The following is a 6000-nucleotide window of genomic DNA, read 5'->3' as shown; positions in this document are numbered from 1 at the left end:
TATTATTGTTGTTGGAAATTGGATATTAAGTCAAATTAAGTGGTTGTAAAGAGCCAGCAGGTTTTTGCCGCTTCTTTTGGTGAGTATTTGATTTTTTTATGTAAAATGGAGGAAGATAATGGTTAGAGTAAAGATGAAATGCGGAAACGCAAATCGCGGGAAAGGATGAGGGCAAAAAGGTCGACGTTTTCATTGGATTCTTAAGTTTATATAATCTTCTCGACACGGAGAGGTAATATTTATTGGAAAATAGACATTTAAAAAAGGATTTGACCTAATTGTGTTAAAGCGCTCCGCTAGGGGGTGTGTCAGAGGCTAGTTGTAGTCTAGAGATCGTCTGATTCTTCCTAATCAGTCTAGTGAAACCTCCCGCTGTAATAGTCATGCTTTACTTTTGTTTTAAATAATAAACTAACTAACTACCGTTTTCAATAGTGGCTATTATTTCACACTCGCGAACTACAATAATTCAACATGGTAGCAGAGCGTGGTTGCGCGAACGTGAGTTTTAGTTTAATACGGAATTAGTTACGGACGATAGTAAACGAGGACCAAGGCTTATCGTAATGGTTAACGCGTTCGGTTTCAACTTCGGTATAACAATAGAGTAGAGGTGGACTGAACTGAACTAGTCAATATGGCGGACAGTACTCCGGTGTTTAATGTTGCGCAAATCGAGAAATTAGATTTAACAAATTATAGTAATTGGAAATATGAAATGCAATTAATTTTTCGTGATCGGGCGCTATGGAAAATAATAGACGGTACGGAAGTGGCACCATCGCCAACAGCTACCGCGGAGGTTCGGCAAAAATATGAGCTGAGAGAAGAGAGGGCGTTTTCAATCATAGCCATGACGCTTACGGAGCATGTAAGGTCTATCATTGACGGTATAAATGGAGCTAAGGCAGCTTGGGACACATTGAAAAATCGCTTTGAACCTGTATCCAGAGGAAGAATAGGCATGTTACTAAGAAAATTCTACCAATTGGAGTATTCACCGGCAGAGGGTATGGAAGCTTTTATACGACAACTGATAACTACACGAAGTCTGTTGAAAGACGCGGGTCGCCAAATAACAGATGAAGACCTATCATATAAGTTGATCGCTTCACTCCCAGAATCATATGAGGCACTGGTACAACAGATATATCACTCAACTGATGCAGAATTTGTGCCAGAAGTAATTAAGAAGAAATTACTTGCGGAAGAGGATCGTCAGGCGGAGAAATTGAGACAACAAGAAACGGCAGCAGCCTTTTCGACACAATCCAAACGGCATGAGGAGTCTTCAGAGCCTCGCAGGGCGGATAGAGGAAGACAACAAAGATTTTTCCAATAGTAATAGTCATGCTTTACTTTTGTTTTAAATAATAAACTAACTAACTACCGTTTTCAATAGTGGCTATTATTTCACACTCGCGAACTACAATAATTCAACAATATTTTGGTTTTCCCAACTTGTTTCTTCACAGCTCTGCGGCAAATGCCCTTTGTCGTTTTCTTTTCCCCGTTCGCGGACAATATGCTGTACATTTTCGGTCTAAGACCGACGAATTCCTGTAAGTCACGGGTTTAGAAGGTACACCGTCTGGACCGACTATTACGTAACTAAAGCCGCAAGAGATATGGTGCGAGAGTTTAGTTGTAGACGTGAGATTCGAGTCGGGAATACATGTCAGCACTTTGGGAAGGATAGTTTCGAAATCGGCGTAGATAACGTATTTCACTTTTTGGTACCACCCATATTTCTTGAATTCGCACACTGGTTCCTCCACGGGCATAGCTACTTGTTGTGGGCCGTGTAGTATGCAGTCTTTGATATGCTTATCGCGTATTTGCTTCAGACTTAGGCCCCACGAAACGATGCAGGCAATATCGACAATGGTGGGTGGCATGATCATATTTTGAAAAGTTGTTCAGAAGGCGGCTTATAGTACAGTCATTTTAGCCCAAAAATAGAGGGAACCCGCAACAAATTGAAACAAAGCTGAAAATTTCAGATCTTATAGATTTTTGGGCGCTCTTTAACGTGGTGTGGTCTCCCACACTCTCCCATTGGAGGAATTTCCGCCATATTGGAAAATGGCGGACAAAATCGAGAAAACGTTTAATAACTCCGGTTCTAATTAACCGATTAACACGTCATTAGGCTTCAATTGTAGATCGCCTTCACACACATAATTCACCTTTTAAGATATTTTGTCCTACAACTAACCGGAAGTTCACAATCTGACTCTGAAGATTAGCCTCATTTAAAAATGGGAATTTAAAGCATTTCATGGTTTCTATATTCAGAATACATTTCCAAAATCGAGAAAAAGTTTAATAACTCTGATTCTACTAACCCGAATAACAAGTTATTAGGCTTCAATTGTAGATTACTTTCAAACACATAATTCATACAACAGATATGTTGTCCTACAACTAACCGGAAGTTCACAATCCAGCCCGGAAGGTAAGGCAAATCTAATTTTTGAGTATTTCGAAACGCTTTCAAGCGAAATAAATGCAAAGAGGGTTTTAAACCTAAAATATATTATTCCCACTATATTTTTACCTCTTTAAGTGACGATGACGTCACGGAGAGGTATTATACTGGACGTGTGTGTGGGGGGGGTGTCTGTCTGTCTGTGTGTCGGTCACCGCGTCCGCAGTTGGCAAATCGGAGCAAACGTTTTGCTTCTACTCCCAACGTTAGGATCAAGAAGTGCGTGGCGATCGGCTAGGGTTACGAGAAACGTCTAGCCTTCCAATTGCAGGGCTTCAACCAAAGGTTCATGCAATTGCGGATTTCTAATCATTTATTGTGAATGAATCGCCTTATATACCCTAAATTTCCAAAAATTGTTAAAGAGGCATACGCTAGAATTCAAACGTCAACAATAGTTATGTTTAAAATTATTTTAGGAATTAAGTTTCTTAAAACGACTTCAGAAGAATTATGTTAAACTACTGACGACTAAAGTAATTAATATCAATTATATTTTCTTAATTATTTTCATAATATTATTAATTGCGTCCCGTATCGGAGAGGTTTATTTTGGTTTACCAACTTGTATATTAGTATATTTATCAACATTGGTTAAGCTTAAGTTTAATCATAGTCCTCTACTTGAGGTTGAGCCTCAAAATCTCTATGTTCATTTGAACAAGATACTCCCTTGCATTGTCTACAAATTGAAGAACCGACTGGACCAGTTTTACCGCATTCACATTTCAAATCACGGACTTAATTGCATTTACGAGGGATCATCTGCAGAAGCTCAGCTGGAGCAGGTTGTAGAGTGGTAACGATTGGTTTGAGTTCAGATCCTACCTGTCTCCAACCCCATTCTCTAGCATTTAGGCTGCTTCCAAGCCATGTTTGAACTTGGTGATAATCTCTATTTGAATGTTGCTTTGCTGCCGCACTTGTTGGTGGAAGAGAAGCTAATTCAAAAGCTAAATTCCATAATCTTCATTTAAAGTATACTCTTGGTTATGTCAACTTTGTTTCACACGCTTTAACTCAACTTTAGCCGTATTGACAAATGTGGGCGAACAATGGTATATATTAAAACATTAAGTTTTATGAATGTTAAAAGGCTGTTTTACCCTCTTCCGTACTATACATTATAGCTCTTGTCAGAAAAGTAACAAAATTTGTCAGTAATAGGAACTATATGTTTAATTTTGGAAACGTATTCTGAAAATAGGAACCATAAATGCTTTAAATCCCCATTTTTTATATGAGGCTAATCTTCAGGGTCAGATTGTGAACTTCCAGTTAGTGATAGGACAAAATATCTTGAAAGGTGAATTATGTGTTTGAAGGCGATCTACAATTGAAGCCTAATTACGTGTTAATCGGTTAAGTAGAACCGGAGTTATCAAACGTTTTCTCGATTTTGTCCGCCATTTTCCAATATGGCGGAAATTCCTCCAATGGGAGAGTGTGGGAGACCACACCACGTTAAAGAGCGCCCAAAAAGCTATAAGATCTGAAATTTTCAGCTTTGTTTCAATTTGTTGCGGGTTAAATCCTATTTTTCCTGTACTGTTCTTAATATTTAAAATGACTTTCTTGCAGCCAGTTCTTTGGGAAGTTCCATGTATGACCCGCCTACAAGTGGTAGATACGTTATAATATTCACTTGTAGGAATAGGATTTTATCTAAAGCCCATCCGCTTCCACGTTTCTGGAAATCTTCCATTAATCGCTTTGTGGTTTCAACACACAAATCTACTTGACGTGGGACATCGTCCGCTGTTAGAGTTCGGTGTGTAAGATTCCGGTGGTAGGCCAAGTACTCAACAACCTGGTTGGTATTTGCTAGTTCGCAATTAGTTTAATTAGTTTTTCACGTAAGAACTTTTTGACTACAGTTCTATGGCGAATAATGTACACTTCCGGGTCAGTTTCTGTCAACGTTGGGGTAATTCGAGCGCAAAAAATGGCGTGATTTAATGCCGCCATTTCCTCGAGTGTGTCGGTGGTTTCTGATTCAGATGGTCTGATTTCGGGTAGAACTGCGTCTTCAACCTCCTCCGCTCGGTCCGTTAAGTTATGTATGTCCTGAATTTCCTGGTTGGACATCGTATACATGGGGTTTTCCAGATCAAAAACCGAATCCTCTAATTTATTCTGGATATAAGGGGTCATCTCATTCCAGGTCGCTAAATTCGTCGGATCACATACTGGCGAAAGACGTGGAACTTTGTGCGGGGTGGACGTTGACGGTAGTTCTTGGGGTGCAGGACGTTTGCTTGGAGATTTTCGTGAGTCGTGACTCTTAGTATGGCGCTTTAACGTGTCACGTCTGGAGAAAACTTTGTTGCAAACCGAACATGGGACACCAACTTTCGCGTGTTTTGCCTGCTTATGCCTATTGACGTCACGATTCCTGGAGAACTTCGCATTACAAATATCACAAAAAACATTTTAACTAGTTATAAAAATAAATCTTTACTCTTTAAGAGGAGTAGAGACAATGATACTCGAACTATGTTCTCCCATATTTATATGATCTCTTATCTTATCTTACTTGGTGCCCGTTCTAGTTTCAGTTACAGTTTTAGGTATGGTTCTTTTATAGGTTCAAACATGCATTATATATGTAAAACAACAACACCGATAGGATCTTAGCCGACAATCTATATTAGCCTTTGCTCCTTCATGTTTATTTAAGTGACGTTCAAGAAATATTTACACCCTGAATTATGTAGCTAGTAAGATACGAGTCGAATTAATTATTTAGCCAATCGGTGATCAAACAAAGTCGTAGGTATTTGTACCACAATATCTTTGCGCTTAAATATAATTACTTCAATTTCTTCCTCTTAACTATTTGATAAATAATACACAAGTGTAATATTTTAGATTCATTTAAGAAAAATAAGCATATAAGGTCAAATTTAGTGTTAACAGAATTCAACATTTTGTGCTGATAAGATAAGGGTACGGAATTGTCTCCTGAGGCCTTCTACTTTAAACGCAGAAGATATGAGTGATGGCTGAGTAGCTTATAAAGACCTGTTGATAAGAAGGTGCAAACTCCAACAATCGTGGCGCTGAGGAATTTTGCATCAAATGACAGACAAGAGAAGAGGGGAGTCATCATGAAATCGCACGCCAACTGGAGCAGGAACCGCGTCGCTGTGGTAAACCGGTGAAATCCTACTACTACTTGACCCTCAAAGATACAACTTCAGAAGTATCCGACCCCAAATATACAAGTTCAGAAGTATCCGACCTCAAAGATACAAGTTCAGAAGTATCCGACCCCAAAGATACAAGGTCAGAAGTATCCGACCCCAGAGATACAAGTTAAGAAGTATCCGACCCCAAAGATACAAGTTCAGAAGTATCCGACCCCAAAGATACAAGTTCAGAAGTATCCGACCCCAAAGATAAGGGTTCAGAAGTATCCGACCGCAAAGATACAGGTTCAGATAATATTAATTAATATTAAATCTAACCGAGCCCAGTTACCCCTATGGGTGGGTTGTGGTAATGTG

This window comes from Phalangium opilio, unplaced genomic scaffold (assembly GCF_054372755.1).
Source record: "Phalangium opilio isolate 3A_F unplaced genomic scaffold, DU_Popi_V2 ptg000037l_1, whole genome shotgun sequence".
NCBI lineage: Eukaryota > Metazoa > Arthropoda > Arachnida > Opiliones > Phalangiidae > Phalangium > Phalangium opilio.
The sequence above is the reverse complement of the archived record's forward strand: the minus strand, read 5'-3'. Positions refer to the sequence as shown.